The sequence below is a fragment of the Streptopelia decaocto genome (assembly GCF_964273445.1).
Source record: "Streptopelia decaocto genome assembly, contig: HAP1_SCAFFOLD_50, whole genome shotgun sequence".
Taxonomy (NCBI): Eukaryota; Metazoa; Chordata; class Aves; order Columbiformes; family Columbidae; genus Streptopelia; species Streptopelia decaocto.
In genome coordinates this window covers 549,976-568,488 of record NW_028115722.1, presented here as the reverse complement: position 1 = coordinate 568,488, position 18,513 = coordinate 549,976, and positions in this window count along the sequence as shown.

Sequence of the window (18,513 nt, the reverse complement as noted above, 5' to 3'; positions counted from 1 at the left end):
TTTCTGCTCTGTTTTTCAGCGTATTACACCAAAACACCCACCTGATGACATCATTTCAAAAGCCAAACCAGCCATTTGCAGAATTCAGCTTCTTCAGGGAACTGAGAAATTGCTGAGCTGACACCAAGTCCTGCAGTGTCCCTGTCACCTGCAGAGTCACCGCATCCTCGCCACGGTAGCGGGCATTGTGACAAAGGTTCTATGACAGCTGGCTGTGGCAGCCGAGCGCCCCCTAGGGGAGGGGGAGCCTGTCAGCCCAGCCTGTCACTGTCACCTCACATTCCATTGCTGTGTCTACCAATACATGGATCTGGCTTTTCAGGAAATCAGCTAATATGGAGCTTTAGCTGACAGGCAAATTCACTACAAGAGAAACTTGATTTTAACAGAACCGGGACATTCCACCCCAGGCCCAGCTCGATCAACTGATCCTCTAGTGTTGACCAACCAAGTGGCTTTTGCTAAATGTGACTCCCAGTTTTAAAAGGTTCCACCACCCAATGCCTTTAGTGTAGTTTTTAACAAACCATTGTACCTTTCAATTTTCCCAGGGTCTGGTGCATGATATGGAATACGTCTGCATAGAGGAGTGGCAGGGAGTGACCTGGAGGTGCCTGAGCCTGCTGGCTCCCCTCCCAAGTCCCCCTGCCATGGTCACAGCCATGGCTGCATCCAGCACCAGGGTGCCGGCCACCTGGGGCTGCTCCTGGGCTGTCCCTGCCCTGCTGCCATGTCCAGGGTTGGGAGGAAAGGCCGCTGGGCTCTGCAAATCTTACTGGTGCTTGGCGATGCCCGAGGTGTCACTGAAGAGGAGGAGGTCCCTCTTCCTCGTTGCATGGCCCTGGCTCACCCGCACACGCTGCCGGAGCAGTGGCTCGCCTGGTGCCGGGATGGGCGCGCACGGCTGCTCGGGCTCAGGCTCGTCCCTGCAGAGCAGACGGCGTCGGGCAGGAGAAAATCGGCTGCTGCACGGTCCGGCTGCTCTGGGCTGTCTCCCGACCGTGCATGGGGGAGCCTACCTATTAAAAAAAAACTAGTTTATCCCCATTAAGATCATACGGAAGATCCCAATTAAGGAAATTCACACTAATAAAAATGCCAAGTTTATCTCCATTAAGCAGCAGCAAAGTCCAGCCCAGAGGTCAGTGAAACCCCCGTTATTTTGCATTTGAGAAGAGCTCGGCGAGTTCATCCCAGTTCAAGAAACAAAAACAGGGGATTTTGCTGCAAATGTGAGAACTTGAGTGTCCAGGTGTTTCATCTGGGGGCCGCTCGGGGGGAATAAAATGCTCGAGGCCCAAAGGGATTCGCGGGAAATTGGTGACGGGCGTTTCAACTCCGATTGGGTATCGGGGGAACGGTTGGACTCGATGATCTTAAAGGTCTTTTCCAAAGCAAGTTATTTGGGGATTCTAAAACTGGAGAGAATTGGGGGGTAAATTGTGCTGCAGGGGGGAAAAGTGGGGGACGTGTCCCCCCTGTGACCCTCATGTCCTTTCCAGGTCCCCTTTGTCCCCCCACCCCCATGTCCCCTGCCATGTCCCCTCTGTGTCCCCTGTGTTCCCCCCCATCCCGTGTGTCACAGAGGCACCCCAAAAGTTAGTTTTAGGCAGACAACAGGGTCCAAAACAAACTTTCATTCTGGTCAAAAAGGTGCAGCAGATTAACCGGTAAAGAACGGGGTTTTAGCTCTCCAAGAACATAAATACAGGTTTGAGTATCAGTTGAGGAAATTATTGGGGTACAGCAAATAATAACAATGGAGATCCACGGTGTGCACACACGTGGCTCACCAAATACAACGCCAGAGCCCTCCCTGACTCTGGGAAAAGTACACACTTGCCTGAATCTGGCAAGGAATTACTAAAGAAAATACACGTGCTTATATTTAAGCACGGAATACACTCACTTTGCCTAAGTGAGGAAAAATAAACAGAGACCCGTGATCCTGCGAGGAATTATTTCACTCACCCACATGGGGAGATGAGGGAATCCCGGTCCCGGGAGATTCCCTCAGGCAGCCATCCTGCCTAAGGGGGGGCTCTTGGCGCAGCATTTGGCCCGCGCTCCGAGATGTCCACAGAGCAGGCAGCCTGTGTCTGAACATGTTTCTGAAAGAGCATATAGATTTATTCTAGTCAATAATGTAGAAAAATTTCTGTATATCTATTTTGACAACAGAGCCAAGAAGACCTGGAAGCAAAAAGAAAACCAAGAACCATACGTAGAGCGGAGAATGGGATGAAGCGAGTACTTCAAATTAATATGTACAGAGATGAAAAAATCTCTAATCAGAGTGCTCCCCCAATTTATTTCACAGAAATTTTCATGCATAACAGAAGTTTGAATGTATGTGTACTGTGAATAAATAAATCGTTTTTGGATTTCAGTATAGCTTTGATAGTGTCTCTCACAGCATTCTCCTGGACAAGATGTCCAGCACACAGCCGGATAAACACACAGTGCAGTGGGTGAGCAATTGGCTGACGGGCCGGGCTCAAAGCGTTCTGGTAAATGGGGCCATGTTGGGTTGGACACCAGTCACTGGTGGGTTCCACAGGCATCCATCTTAGTGCCAGCAGCCCTGGCTGTACACACAGACTGGGGCACGAGATGCTGGAGAGCAGCTCTGCAGAGGGATCTGGGGTTTCTGGGTGCAGTTCTGGGCGCCACAGGATAAAAAGGAGACAAAGCTATTGGAGGGTGTCCAGAAGAGGTTGGTGAAGGGTTTGGAGAAGAAGCCACATGAGGAGCAGTTAAAGTCACTTGGTTTGTTCAGCCTGGAGAAGAGAAGACGAAGAGGAGACCTCATCACGGTCTGCAGCCTCCTCACAAGGGGAGGAGGAAGGGCAGGCGCTGATCTGTCTGGCAACCAATGACAGAACCCAGGGAACGGCAGAACATGTGCCAGGAGAGGTTTGGGTTGGACGTGAGGAAAAGGTTCTTCACCCAGAGGTGCTGGACACTGAACAGGCTCCCCAGGGAGGTGTCACGGCCCCAACCTGACAGTGTTCAAGAAGAGACTGGACAACGCCCTCAGACACACGGGGTGACCTGTGGGGTGTCCTGTGCGGGGACAGGAGTTGGACTAATGATCCTTGTGGGTCCTTCCAACTCCCAACTCAGGCCAGTCTGAGCTGAAATGGCTCCCGAACGAGCTTTGTCTCCCGCATTTAAGGCGCAGACACTTCGGGAAAGCCCGGGCGGGTCTGACACGGCCGGTGCCGCTGCCTGCCCACCCCGCTCCGCCCGCCGTGCGGCGCCGCTCCCCGCGGCCCAGCGGCTCCCCCCGGCCCCGGCCCCGTTCCGCCTCGGCCACCTGGCGCTCCCGCTGGGCCCACGGCGCCTCCTTCACCTCGGTCACCAACACACACGGCACCTCCCGCTGCCCCGCGCCCGCCGCCTCATGGCCCCGGCCCCCGAGCCCGCCCGCTCCCAACCCGGACCAGCGCCGGGCGGAACTGCGGCTGCACCGCCCCGCGCTGCCCACGGGAAATGGAGCCCGGCCCGCCCGCCGCCGGGAGCCCCGCGACGCACCCGAGCGTGGGGAGGGCGGCCGGGACAGGGCGGGACAGGCGGGCGCGGTGGCCTCGGGCCCCTCCCCAGCAGCCCCAGCGCGGCGGGGCCTCCCCTCTCGGAGGCGCCCAGCCCGGCCGCGGGCCTGGGGCAGCCCCAGGGCTCCAGGCGCCGTTCTCTCTCCAGAGCGGCTCCCGCTGTGTCAGGGCCGCCCCGCCCGCCTGTTTTCGGCTCCGGGCTGAGGCAGCGCGCCCTGGCGGTGCCGTTGGTGCCGTGGCCCGGCAGCCGTTCCTCGGGCTGTTCTCTGCTCGCCCGGTGCCGCACGCCTGGCTGGGCCGGGATGCGCGGGCCCTGGCGCGTGGGGAACTCGCTGTGTGGGTTTTGCCCCGTCAGCACAGGGGCCTCCGGGTGGTTCCCGGGCTCTGCGCCTCGGGATGAACCTCGGAAGCTGTGCTGGGCTGGCCCTGGCTGGACAGCAGGTGCCACCAAAGCTGCTCTGTCACTGCCCTCCTCAGCTGGGCAGGAGAGAAGAGAAACAAAGCACTCATGGGCCGAGATAAGGACGGGAGACATCACTGACCATCACTGCCACAGGCAAAACAGACTCCACCACTGGAAATTAATTCATTACCAATCAAATCTGAGTGGAGTCATGAGAAATAAAACCTCAGTCTTAAAGCACCTTCCCAACACCCTCCATCCAAAGAGCTACAGTAAGAAAAACGTTGGGAAGAAGGGTTTTGCTTAAAAAACAGTCAATAAGGTTTGTCTTTGCATTACCAAAGGTTTGTTTCTCAGGCCACAGCTCCTTCAGCAAGGGGCTGGGTATTATTTAAGCCCCGGCAAATGGGTTTGTTCCATTTTTCATTAAAGAAACACTGGGATGGGAAACTCTGAAATAGCCCGATTTTCTGTAATTTACACTGGAGCAATGGAGATGAAGGAAGATGTTCAAGCTGGACGTGTCTCCTGGCGCCATGATGGTGCCATCAGGAGCTGGAGGAGCAGTTGGAGCTTTCGAAATGTAACATTCTATACTGGCCGGCAACCGCCTTTGTTGACTCGGGCGGCTGTAGGAGGCACCAGCTACTTCATGCTGGTGCCTTTTGCTGACATTCGGCATTGACAAAATGGGCAAAGTTGGGAAAAACTGCCCTTTCCAGCGTTCCCCAAATGCACAGGTAAATGCTGTAGATCTCAGAGTGCTTTGGATCCTTGATTTCTTGATACAGCCGTGTTGACAGGGAGGTCTGTTATGTAAGCGTAGAAGCTGATATGTCTCTCTGGGTCATGGCCACATCTGTAGATGAAATATCGGGTTTTTGGAGGTGGTGGGAAAAGGTAATGGTCATCTGAACCGTGGGAATTTCTCACGTGAACTGCGCTCAGGTGCTCAGGGAACACGTAAAAGTCATGGGTGAAGGTCACTCATCTTTCGTATTGAATCAGGATTATATTGATTTTGAATACGTAGACCACGTTTATAATTTCTGCATTTAGTTCCTTCCTGAAGTACTGCAGAATAAGTTATTGAGAAGAAAGTCCCGCAATGTGTGTTTGCCCTGTATTTAAATTCCACCTGCTGGAAATCCAGGGTTGGTGTTGGGCTCTCCATTATCGCACCCATTTCGACACTGGGGATTTTGGCATTAATGCCCGGGGGCTGGGCTTTGGCTCCAGACCCCAGTGTGTCTCAGGGGATGGCCCAGTTGTACTGACTGCAGTCCAAACGGGGCGTGTTTTGGAGATGCTGCTTTGAGACCCAGCTGTTAATGTCTGAATCTGGGTGAAACACCTCCAAATGCACAAACAGCTGGGAGATGGTGTGAGCAGCGCAGTGACAGCAGTCTAGAACACCAGTTCCCAGACTTGTAGTTTTTCGGTTTTTGCTGGGCATCTTTTGCTGGGTTTGATTTCCTGCTTCTTATTTCCCAAGGACCCACGTCCATTAATGGCAAGAGAGTCTAATGTAGGATTTGCACTTGTACAGCTCATCTCATGGTCCCACAAAATCTTGGTAATATGGTCCCAGCAGCAGACCGTGTCCTGCTCCATTTAGTCCATTTTTATTGTTCTGCTTACAACAGATGACAACTCTTTTCTCCTGCAGCAGAAGTACAGCCACATCTCCTGTTTCTGGGAAAAACAACCCTCAGGCTGTTCGAGGATCAGTTGTGCCTTCCATCACAGCAAACCTCGAAATATAAATGGACTTTTCCTGCCACCTAATAACAGTGAGTGAAAATATTTTCTCTACTATTTGTTCATTAGAGTAAGTACATACACAAGAATGTCCTTGCAGTGCTCAGTAATCTCTATGAAGGTTCAAAATGTACCGTGGTAAATCAGTGGCGTAGGATCTGCTACCGCAGTGAGTTCAGAGCAAAGAAAGGATTTGTACTGGCATTTGAATAGTGTTGCCACACGACTTTTTGAGCTGCCATGTTACGGATCTTCGTGTTGCAGGAAAGATGATGTCACAAGTGGTGATTCAGGCTGCTGGGATCCACAGAGCAGAAATGCTGCAGAAATCATTTGCAAGGGTATATAATATCTGAAAATCAAATTAGTTTTGGAAAATAAAAAAGCACCATTACAAGTTTTGTTTGTTTGTTTGTTTCCATTCCTTTCTCAGAGGAGCTCTTGGCTTCCAGGAGTCCTGTTAGACGGCTGAACCTGGAGCAGGGAAAGTGTCCAGGGCAGGACACCAAGACAGGTGTCAGGAATCAGGCAGAAGCTGGAGTGAGAGCAGCGTGACTTGTCACAGATGCAGAAGCAAGGGGCCTAAAATCGAGTTGCTCATGGGCCTGAGCTCCAGAGCTGGAGACAGGTGTCATGAGAAAAGTCCAGAGACACCTCTGGTCAGAAGCAAACAGCCTGTGTTCCAGAAATTCCCCCAGGGAAAGGCAGCGTGTCCTGTCTGGGTGTGTTGAGCCCCCAGCCCCAGAGGAGCAAGGCAAGAACTTGGTGCTGTTTCTGAGTGCCCGCGCTGCTTTCTTTACAGTTTCCACAAACCCAGCAGCCACCCCTGGCAGCTGGGGCTCCTAAACAAAACGCAGGCACATTTTGGTGTGCTGTGAGTCAGAGAAGATGCGCTAGAGGCCCAATGGACATGGGTAACCTCTAGAGGGCAATGTCCAACAATCAGAACGAGAAAATAGATCCAAACCTTTCTCTTTTTACTGAAAAATGCATACATTCGAAGTCCATGTGTCCCAGAATAGCATTGCAAACATTTTAACTGCATTTGTCCTTTTTAATACTTAGAAATCCTGTTAAACCAATTTAAGGTGGAGTTGGCTTACACTGTCCGGAGCTAATAATTTGCTGTTCTGGGCAGTTACACAGTTAAGTATCAAGTTAAACTGCTGTATCTTACATTTTCTTGCATGAGATACAACAAATCTGATCTGCAGGAGTGTCACTAAAATAGGTTTAGTATGATACACCGTAGTGCTTTATCTGCTCTTTCAGAGGAGTAGGTACCCACGCTTTTTCATACTTTCTGTTGTTGCAAGATGCTCTTTTGCCAAGCTTGGCAGAGCAGTTTTCCCAAATGTCATAATCTGCCTATTTAATGATCCCCTCAATATGATAAAGATTTCAAAACTGTGCCTGCATGTCTGAACCTGGATTTGATATTCTAGTTCCCTTCTAATAAAATAATGTTCTTCTCTGCAGATGTGCCATTGCAACAGGGTGGCCAAGAAAGGACTCTGCATCCAGCACATCTTCAGGAATCACTCAGAAACCATGAGAATATTTCCCTACCAGTCCATGCTCCACTGATTATAAGCCTCAACAATGCTGAAGATGAAGAGGAGGATGAAGGGGATGATGACAAAGAGAACTGTAAACAGATTATTGTTTCTTTTACAAAGAAGTTGCATAGGGTCTTTTCTACACTTGACAACTGATTTGTTGTAATAACCATGACCTATTTAGAAAAGAGTTGTTGAAGGGTTTTGGAAATAGTTTCTGGCTGATCCCAAAATGTTGGAAGTGGTGGTCACCAGATGTGAGGCATCATTCTAACTCCTGTGAAATGCCTACCTGTATATTTCAATAGCGTTATCATCCACACACCTCTTTTGTATTAAATAAAGTTTCAAGGCACGATGGGAACGGTTTGGATCTCCGGGTCTCTGAGGGCGACAGTAACAAATGTGATCTGTGTGTGGCCAGGAGCTTCCCGTCCACTTGCTCCTCCATTCAGTGCGGTGCTGCAAGAGAGGGACAGAAAAGAAACAGTTAGGACCGGATTAACAACCTCGTCACCCCTGTCCCCAAACCTGCAGGCGTCCTGGGAGCCCTGATCTGTTCTGCTCTTCTCCCTCTCTTTGCTGGAATACTTCACTGCACAAATTTCTGTCATGAACACTCTCTGAACCAGCCTGCTGTGTTCACAGTTCCCAGCCCAGCGTCCATTCCTCAAGGTACCTCAGCATTTCCCTTTGAAACCAACCTCAGTGCCATCCCGTCCTGAGCTACCTCAGCACTGCCCACTGCAGCCTCCCGACGCCATCTCCTCCCTGCGGCCCCTCAGCCTTTCCCGCCAAAGCCTCCCCGATGTCCCCCCCTCCCTGCGGCCCCTCAGCCTTTCCCGCCAAAGCCTCCCCGATGTCCCCCCTCCCTGCGGTCCCTCGGCCTTTCCCGCCAAAGCCTCCCCGATGTCCCCCCTCCCTGCGGCCCCTCAGCCTTTCCCGCCAAAGCCTCCCCGATGTCCCCCCTCCCTGCGGCCCCTCAGCCTTTCCCGCCAAAGCCTCCCCGATGTCCCCCCTCCCTGCGGCCCCTCAGCCTTTCCCGCCAAAGCCTCCCCGATGTCCCCCCTCCCTGCGGTCCCTCAGCCTTTCCCGCCAAAGCCTCCCCGATGTCCCCCCTCCCTGCGGTCCCTCAGCCTTTCCCGCCAAAGCCTCCCCGATGTCCCCCCCTCCCTGCGGTCCCTCAGCCTTTCCCGCCAAAGCCTCCCCGATGTCCCCCCTCCCTGCGGTCCCTCAGCCTTTCCCGCCAAAGCCTCCCCGATGTCCCCCCTCCCTGCGGTCCCTCAGCCTTTCCCGCCAGGGCTCCGTCCCCGCCGTCCCGCCCTCCGGCTCCTCCGCCGCTCCCGCCGCCCCCAGACCCTCCTGGACCTCCCCCTATACCCCCCATAGCCCCCCATAACTCCCCCATACCGCCACCATAACCCCCTGTAGGACCCCCCCAGGACCCCCCATCCCCATAGAATCCCCCATCCCCATATCTCCCCATAGGCTGGTGCAGCAGCCCAAACTGGTCCAGCTGTCCCAGACCCTCCTGCACGTCCCCCCATAGACCCCCACAGACCCCCATAACCCCCCCATAACCCCCTGTAGGACCCCCCCAGGCCCCCCCATCCCCACAGGACCCCCCGCGGCCCCTCCCCGCGGCAGCGCCGCCCCCGCCCCTCGCGCCCCCTGGCGCCCCCACGGCGGCCCCGGCCCCGCCCGCGCCGCTCCCCCCCGGCGCTGCCCCTCCCGCTCGTTTCCTCCCTCTGCCCTGTGTCCCCACGGGCTCCCCCTCCGCCCCACGGCCCCGCCCGAGCCCCGCGCAGCGCTCAGCCCGGGGCTCCTTCCCTCACCGCCGCCGCGTGTTTCCCCCTCGGCCCTTTCTCGGCCCGGCCCGGGCCGCGCTGTCGCGGCTGCCTGCCCCTCGCCTTCCTCCCGCCCAAACCAGCCCGTCCCTCCCCCTCCAGCCTCCCCCCTCGCCGGGACCGGGGCGGCCCCGCCCAGTCTCCCCGGTGTCCGCCCGCCCCTCGCTCACCGCCGGCCCCGCCGCTCCTCGCGCGCCGCTCCCGCGCCGCACCGGCGGCACGCGCTCCTCGGCCCGCGCGCTTCTGCAGCGTGGCCCCGCCCATCCCGCGCAGGAGCCAATCCCGTCCGCGCCCGCCCCGGGCCCCGCCCCCCTCACACGGCTGCAGCCTCCTGCTGCTTTAGCTCACACATCTTTCTTCCTTCTCACTGCACGGCAGGTCACACTCACAAACGTTCCGTGCTCGTTGGCGGAAGAATATCTGCGGAAGAATCTACAAACATTACAGAGATACACCACGGCCCACAGCTTTCTGAGCTCTCAGGTCAAAGTTCCTGTAGATACCCATGTTTCAATGAACAGACACCACCAGCAGAGCTGCCGCCTCTGCCGGCTTTGTTCAGAAACAGTGACAACACCAGCAAACACATTGGCAGCCGGTGCTTTGACCAGGGAAGGTGGGATCTACAAAAGTCTGATTGAACCAAACAGCCTGAGGTCTTGATCGAGCTGCAGATCTGCCAGGAATGCTGAAATGCAAGAGTTTGCTCCTGCAATATTCCACAATGAACAGCCGCTCCATATCCAGTATCATCTCAAAGTTCCAAACCAGTACATTAAAAAGCTGTCACTAGGTATTAGAAGGCCACTGCAAGATCTTAGTGCTTTTTGAGTTCAACAATAATTTTTCAATAAACCAACACCCAAACAGTTTCTGCAGCCTGTTGCTCATCCTCCTGTTCATTCATTAGCACTGCAGCAATCAGTTTTTATACGACGTGTCAACAGAGGCGTTTGAAAAACCCCAACAAAACTTATTGAAGCCCACGGACCCCCCGGCCTCCCTGCCCCCCCACCCCGAGCCCCACGATCAGCGCTTGGTGCGGGAGAGGAGCACAGCTGGACAGACAGAACCAGAAATGCGACTGCGGGAGGAGGAAACACCAAGGTAGGCACAGCTGCCTTACCATTCCAATCTGATGTCTGCAGAACAAAGCACATCACCCTCGGCATTGAAGACGCAAAGCTGCTCTGTACGGGTCTGATCCGCACACGGCCGAGTGGTTCTCAAGTCCGCTGAGCTCCACTGCGCAGCCGCCCCGCGGCTGTATCTGGGATGGTGTATCTGGGATGCTGTATCTGGGATACTGTATCTAGGATGCTCTATCTGGGATGCTGTATCTAGGATGCTGTATCCGGGATGCTGTGTCTAGGATGCTGTATCTGGGATGCTGTATGTGGGATGCTGTATCTAGGATGCTGTATCTAGGATGCTGTATCTAGGATGCTGTATCTAGGATGCTGTATCTGGGATGCTGTATCTCGGATGCTGTATCTAGGATGCTGTATCTAGGATGCTGTATCTAGTATACTGTATCTGGGATGCTGTATATAGGCTGCTGAATCTGGGATGCTGTATCTGGGATACTCTATTTAGGATGCTGTATTTAGGATGCTGTATCTGGGATGCTGTATCTGGGATGCTGTATCTGGGATACTCTATTTAGGATGCTGTATCTAGGATGCTGTATCTAGGATGCTGTATTTAGGATGCTGTATTTGTGATGCTGTATCTGGGATGCTGTATCTGGGATGCTCTACCTAGGATGCTGTATCTCGGATGCTGTATCTGGGATACGGTACCTAGGATACTGTATCTGGGATGCTGTATCTGGGATACTGTATTTAGGATGCTGTATCTGGGATGCTGTATCTAGGATGCTGTATCTAGGATGCTGTATTTAGGATGCTGTATCTAGGATGCTCTACCTAGGATGCTGTATCTGGGATGCTGTATCTGGGATGCTGTATCTGGGATGCTCTACCTAGGATGCTGTATCTGGGATGCTGTATCTGGGATACGGTACCTAGGATACTGTATCTGGGATGCTCTACCTAGGATGCTATATCTCGGATGCTGTATCTGGGATACGGTACCTAGGATACTGTATCTGGGATGCTGTATCTAGGACGCTTGATCTGGGATACTCTATCTAGGATGCTGCATCTAGGAATGTGTATCTAGGGCCCTGCATCTGGGATACTGTATCTAGGATGCTATATCTGCAATGCTGTATCTGGGATGCTGTATCTAGGATGCTGTATCTGGGATGCTGTATTTACGATTCGTATCTGGGATACTCTATGTGGGATACTGTATCTAGGATACGGTATCTGGGATACTGTATCTAGGATGCTGTATCTGGGATGCTGTATCTAGGATGCTATATCTGCAATGCTGTATCTGGAATGCTGTATCTAGGATGCTATATCTGCAATGCTGTATCTAGGATGCTGTATCTAGGATGCTGTATCTGGTATGCTGTATTTCCGATTCTGTATCTGGGATACTCTATGTGGGATATGGTATCTAGGATAGTGTATCTGGGATGCTGTATCTAGGATGCTGTATCTGGGATGCTGTATCTAGGATGCTGTATCTGGGATGCTGTATCTGGGATGCTGTATATGGGATGCTGAATTTGGGATGCTATATCTAGGATGGTGTATCTAGAATGCTGTATCTCGCATGTTGTATCTGGGATACTGTACCTAGGATGCTGTATCTGGCATACTGTATCTGGGATACTATATCTGGGATACTTTATCTGGGATACTTTGTCTAGAATGCTGTATCTGGGATGCTGTATGTAGGATGCTGTATCTAGGTTGCTCTATCTGGGATGGTGTATCTCGGATGCGGTATCTGCGATGCTGTATATGGGATACTGTACGCATAGATTTGACCAAACAGGGACCCAGGCGTCCGGGCTCCATAGATTTGATATAGAAGGGACCCAGGCATCCGGGCCCCATAGATTTGATATAGAAGGGACCCAGGCGTCCGGGCCCCATAGATTGCACTCAGGAGGAACCCAGGCGTCCGGGACCCATAGATTTTAAAGAGAAGGGACCCAGGCGTCCGGGCCCCATAGATTTTACAGAGAAGGGACCCAGGTGTCCGGGCCCCATAGATTTGAACAAGGAGGGACCCAGGCGTCCGGGCCCCATAGATTTGAAAGGGGAGAGACCCAGGCGTTCGGGCCCCATAGATTTGACCAAACATGGACCCAGGCGTCCGGGCCCCGTAGATTTGACCGAGGAGGGACCCAGGCGTCCGGGCCCCATAGATTTCAATTGGGAGGGACCCAGGCGTCCGGGCCCCATAGATTTGACGGATGAGGGACCCAGGCGTCCGGACCCCATAGATTTGACCAGAGAGGGACCCAGGCGTCCGGGCGTCATAGATTTGACTGAGAAGGGACCCAGGTGTCCGGGCCCAATAGATTTGACCAAGAAGGGACCCAGGCATCCGGGCCCCATAGATTTGGTAGCGACAGGACCCAGGCGTCCGGGCCCCATAGATTTGAACGGGGAGGGACCCAGGCGTCCGGGGCCCATAGATTTGAACGGGGAGGGACCCATGCGTCCGGGCCCCATAGATTTAACCGGGGAGGGACCCAGGCGTCCGGGCCTCATAGATTTGACCGAGGAGGGACCCAGGCGTCCGGGCCGCATAGATTTGACCGAGGAGGGACCCAGGCGTCCGGGCCCCATAGATTTGACCAAGGAGGGACCCAGGCGTCCGGGCCCCATAGATTTGACAAAGGAGGGACCCAGGCGTCCGGGCCCCATAGATTTGAACGAGGAGGGACCCAGGGGTCCGGGCCTCATAGATTTGAACGAGGAGGGACCCAGGCGTCCGGGCCCCATAGATTTGACCGGGAAGGGACCCAGGCGTTCGGGCCCCATAGATTGCACTCAGAAGGGACCCAGGCATCCGAGCCCCAGAGATTTGACCAAGGAGGGACCCAGGCGTCCGGGCCCCATAGATTTGACAGAGGAGGGACCCAGGCGTCCGGGCCCCATAGATTGCTCTGGGGAGGGACCCAGGCGTACGGGCCCCATAGATTTGATATAGAATGGACCCAGGCGTGCGGGCCCCATAGATTTGACCACAGAGGGACCCAGGCGTCCGGGCGCCATAGATATGATCTAGAAGAGACCCAGGCGTCCGGGCCCCATAGATTTGACGTATGAGGGACCCAGGCATGCGGCCCTATAGATTTGACCAAAGAGGGACCCAGGCGTCCGGGCCCCATAGATTTGAGCGAGAAGGGACCCAGGCGTCCGGGCCCCATAGATTTGATAGCGAAGGGACCCAGGCGTCCGGGCCTCATAGATTTTATCGGGGAGGGACCCAGGCGTCCGGGCCCCATAGATTTGACCGAGAAGGGACCCAGGAGTCCGGGCCCCATAGATTTGACTAAAGAGGGACTCAGGCGTCCGGGCCCCATAGATTTGACGTATGAGGGACCCAGGCGTCCGGGCCCCATAGATTTCATAGCGAAGGGACCAAGGCGTCCGGGCCCCATAGATTTGAACGAGGGGGGACCCAGGCGTCCGGGCCCCATAGATTTGACCAAGAAGGGACCCAGGCGTCCGGGCCCCATAGATTTGACCAATAAAGGTCCCAGGCGTCCGGGCCCCATAGATTGGACCAAAGGGCGACCCAGGCGTCCGGGCCCCATAGATTTGACCAAGGAGGGACCCAGGCGTCCGGGCCCCATGGATTTTATAGAGAAGGGACCCAGGCGTCCGGGCCCCATAGATTTGACCAATAAGGGACCCAGGCGATCGGGACCCATAGATTTGACCAATAAGGGACGCAGGCGTCTGGGCCCTATAGATTTGACCAAGGAGGGACCCAGGCGTCCGGGCCCCATTGATTGCACTGGGGAAGGACCCAGGCGTCCGGGCCCCATAGATTTGAGCGAGGAGGGACCCAGGCGTCCGGGCCCCATAGATTGGACCGAGGAGGGACCCAACGTCCGGGCCCCATAGATTTGAGTGAGGAGGGACCCAGGCGTCCGGGCCCCATAGATTTGACCGAGGAGGGACCCAGGTGTCCGGACCACATAGATTGCAATGGGAAGGGACCCAGGCGTCCGGGCCCCATAGATTAAAATGGGAAGGGACCCAGGCGTCCGGGCCCCACAGATTTGACGGAGGAGGGACCCAGGCGTCAGGGCCCCATAGATTTGACTGACAAGGGACCCAGGCGTCCTGGCCCCATAGATTTAAATGGGGAGGGACCCAGGCGTCCGGGCCCCATGGATTTGACTCAGGAGGGACCCAGGCGTCCGGGCCCCATAGATTTGACTCAGGAGGGACCCAGGCGTCCGGGCCCCATAGATTACACTGGGGAGGGACCCAGGCGTTCGGGCCCCATAGATTATTGTAGTAAAGAGGGACCCAGGCATCCGCGCCCCATAGATTTGATAGCGAACGGACCCAGGCGTCCGGGCCCCATAGATTTTACAGAGAAGGGACCCAGGCGTCCGGGCCCCATAGATTTGACCGAGAAGGGACCCAGGCGTCTGGGACCCATAGATTTTGAAATGAGGAGGGACCCAGGCGTCCGGGCCCCATAGAATTGACCAAAGAGGGACCCAGGCGTCCGGGCCCCATTGATTGCACTGGGGAAGGACCCAGGTGTCCGGGCCCCATAGATTTGATTCAGGAGGGACCCAGGCGTCCGGGCCCCATAGATTTGACCGAGGAGGGACCCAGGCGTCCGGGCCCCATAGATTTGACCGAGGAGGGACCCAGGCGTTCGGGCCCCATAGATTTGTTATAGAAGGGACCCAGGTGTCCGGGCCCCATAGATTTGACGTATGAGGGACCCAGGCATCCGGGCTCCATAGATTTGTTATAGAAGGGACCCAGGCGTCCGGCCCCATAGATTGCACTGAGTAGGGACCCAGGCGTCCGGGCCCCATAGATTTTACAGAAAAGGGACCCAGGTGTCCGGGCCCTATAGATTTGACTGAGAAGGGACCCAGGCGTCCGGGCCCCATAGATTTGACGTATGAGGGACCCAGGCGTCCGGGCCCCATAGATTTGACAGAGGAGGGACCCAGGCGTCCGGGCCCCATAGATTATTGCAGTGAGGAGGGACCCAGGCGTCCGGGCCCCATAGATTTCAATTGGGAGGGACCCAGGCGTCCGGGCCGCATAGATTGCACTGAGGAGGGACCCAGGCGTCCGGTCCCCAGAGATTTGATTCAGGAGGGACCCAGGCGTCCGGGCCCCATAGATTTGACCAATAAGGGACCCAGGCGTCCGGGCCCCATAGATTGCACTGGTGAGGGACCCAAGCGTCCGGGCCCCATAGATTTGACCGAGAAGGGACCCAGGAGTCCGGGCCCCATAGATTGCACTGGGGAAGGACCCAGGCGTCCGGGCCCCATAGATTTGACCGAGGAGGGACCCAGGCGTCCGGGCCCCATAGATTTGTGGAGGAGGGACCCAGGCGTCCGGGCCCCATAGATATTGGAATGAGGAGGGACCCAGGCGTCCGGGCCCCATAGATTTGACCAAAGAGGGACCCAGGCGTCCGGGCCCCATAGATAAGAACAAAAAGGGACCCAGGCGTCCAGGCCCCTTTGATTTGACGGATGAGGGACCCAGGCGTCCGGGCCTCATAGATACTGGAATGAGGAGGGACCCAGGCGTCCGGGCCCCATAGATTTTAAAGAGAAGGGACCCAGGAGTCCGGGCCTCATAGATATTGGAATGAGGAGGGACCCAGGCGTCCTGGCCCCATAGATTTGAAAGGGGAGGGACCCAGGCGTCCGGGCCCCATAGATTTGACTGAGGAGGGACGCAGGCGTCCGGGCCCCATAGATTTGACCGAGGAGGGACCCAGGTGTCCGGGCCCCATAGATTTGATATAGAAGGGACCCAGGCGTCCGGGCCCCATAGATTTGAATGGGGAGGGACCCAGGCGTCCGGGCCCCATAGATTTTATAGAGAAGGGACCCAGGCGTCCGGGCCCCATAGATTTGACCAAAGAGGGACCCAGGCGTCCGGGCCCCATTGATTGAAAAGGGGAGGGACCCAGGCGTCCGGGCCCCATAGATTTGATCGAGGAGGGACTCAGGCGTCCGGGCCCCATAGATTTGATTCAGGAGGGACCCAGGCGTCCGGGCCCCATAGATTTGACCGAGGAGGGACCCAGGCGTCCGGGCCCCATAGATTTGACGGAGGAGGGACGGGTGAAGGGTTCAGTAGGGCAGGATTTTGGGGTGCAGGGTTTGGGGTGTAGGCTTTGGGGGGCAGGGTGTGGGGGTACAAAGTTCAGGGGACGGGGTTTTGGGGTGCAGGACCTTGGGGTGTACGAGTTTTGGGTGTGGGGTTTGAAGGAAAATGATTTGGGGTGCAAGGTTTGGGGTGCAGGGTTTGGGGGGGGAAGGTCAGACAAGGTTTGGGGTGCAGGGATTTAGGGTGCAGGGTTTAGGGGTGCAGTGTTCTGGAGGAAGGATTTGGGGTGCACGGTGGGGGTGGGATTTGAGGTTTTAGTGTTTCAGGGTGTAAGATGTTGGTGTGCAGGATTTGGGGTGCAGGGTTTGGGGGTGCAGGGTTTGGGGGTAGAGTTTAGGATGCAGGTTTTGGGATTGCATGATTTGGGGTGCAGGATTTGGGAGGGAATGCTCTGGGGTGCTGGCTTTTTGGGGGTGCAAGATTTGGGGGTGCAGGGTTGGAGGTGCAGGGTTCCTGGGTGCAGGGGGTTGGGATATAACGTTTTGGTAGGGTGTGGTTTGGGGTGCAGGACTTTAGGCTTAGGGAGAGAAGCCAGAGAGTGGTAGTCAATGGTGCGGAGTCTAGTTGGAGGCCAGTATCCAGTGGAGTGCCCCAAGGGTCAGTGCTGGGGCCAATATTATTCAATATATTCATTAACGACTTGGACGAGGGAATAGAGTGTACTATCAGCAAGTTTGCTGATGACACCAAGCTGGGAGGAGTGGCTGACACGCCGGAGGGCTGTGCTGCCATCCAGCGGGACCTGGACAGGCTGGAGAGTTGGGCGGGGAATAACCTAATGAAATTTAACAAGGGCAAGTGTAGAGTCCTGCATCTGGGCAGGAACAACCCCAGGTTCCAGTATAGGTTGGGAGATTACATATTAGAGAGCAGTGTAGGGGAAAGGGACCTGGGGGTCCTGGTGGACAACAGGATGACCATGAGCCAGCACTGTGCCCTTGTGGCCAGGAAGGCCAATGGCATCCTGGGGTGTATTAGAAGGGGGGTGGTTAGTAGATCGAGAGAGGTCCTCCTTCCCCTCTACTCTGCCCTGGTGAGACCCCATCTGGAATATTGTGTCCAGTTCTGGGCCCCTCAGTTCAAGAAGGACAGGGAACTGCTGGAGAGGGTCCAGTGTAGGGCAACGAAGATGATTAAGGGAGTGGAGCACCTCCCTTATGAAGAAATGCTGAGGGAGCTGGGGCTCTTTAGTTTGGAGAAGAGGAGACTAAGGGGGGACCTTATTAATGTTTATAAATATATAAAGGGTGAGTGCCATGAGGATGGAGCCAGGCTCTTCTCGGTGGCAAACAATGATAGGACAAGGGGTAATGGGATCAAGCTGGAACACAAGAGGTTCCACTTAAATTTGAGAAGAAACTTCTTCTCAGTAAGGGTGACAGAACACTGGAACAGGCTGCCCAGGGAGGTTGTGGAGTCTCCTTCTCTGGAGACGTTCAAAACCCGCCTGGACATGTTCCTGTGCGACCTCACCTAGGTGTTCCTGCTCCAGCAGGGGGATTGGACTAGATGATCTTTTGAGGTCCCTTCCAATCCCAAACATACTGTGATACTGTAATTTGGGGGTGTGCAGTTTAAGGGGCAGGATTTGGCACTGCAGGGTTCTGCGGTGCCGGGTTTGGGGTGCAGTGTTTTGGGGTGCAGTGTTTAGGGAAGGATGATATGGGGGTGCAGGGTTTAGAGCAGCAGGATCTTGGGGTGCAGGGGTTTGGGGTGCAAGGTTTGGGGACAAAGGGTTCTGGGAGGCAGGGGGTGAAGGGTTTGGGGGTACAGGGTGTTGCAGGAAGGATCTGGAGAGTCAGGATTTGGGGTGCAGTGTTTGGGTTGAATAGTTTGGGGGTGCATGGTTTTAAGGTGCACATTTTTGGGGGTGCATGATTTGAGAGTGCAGGGTGTTGGGGTGCAGGATTTGGGTTTCAGGGTTTGGGGGGCAGGATTTTAGGGTGCAGGATTTGGGCATGAATGCTTTCGGGGTTCAGGGTGTTGGGGGTGCAGGATTTGAGGGTGCAAGGCTTGGGTGTTAAGATTTAGGGGAGCAGGATTTGGGGAGCAGGGTTTGAGGGGTGCAGGGTTTTTAGGTGAAGGATTTGGGGGTGCAGGTTTTGGGAAGGAAGGAAGGAAGGA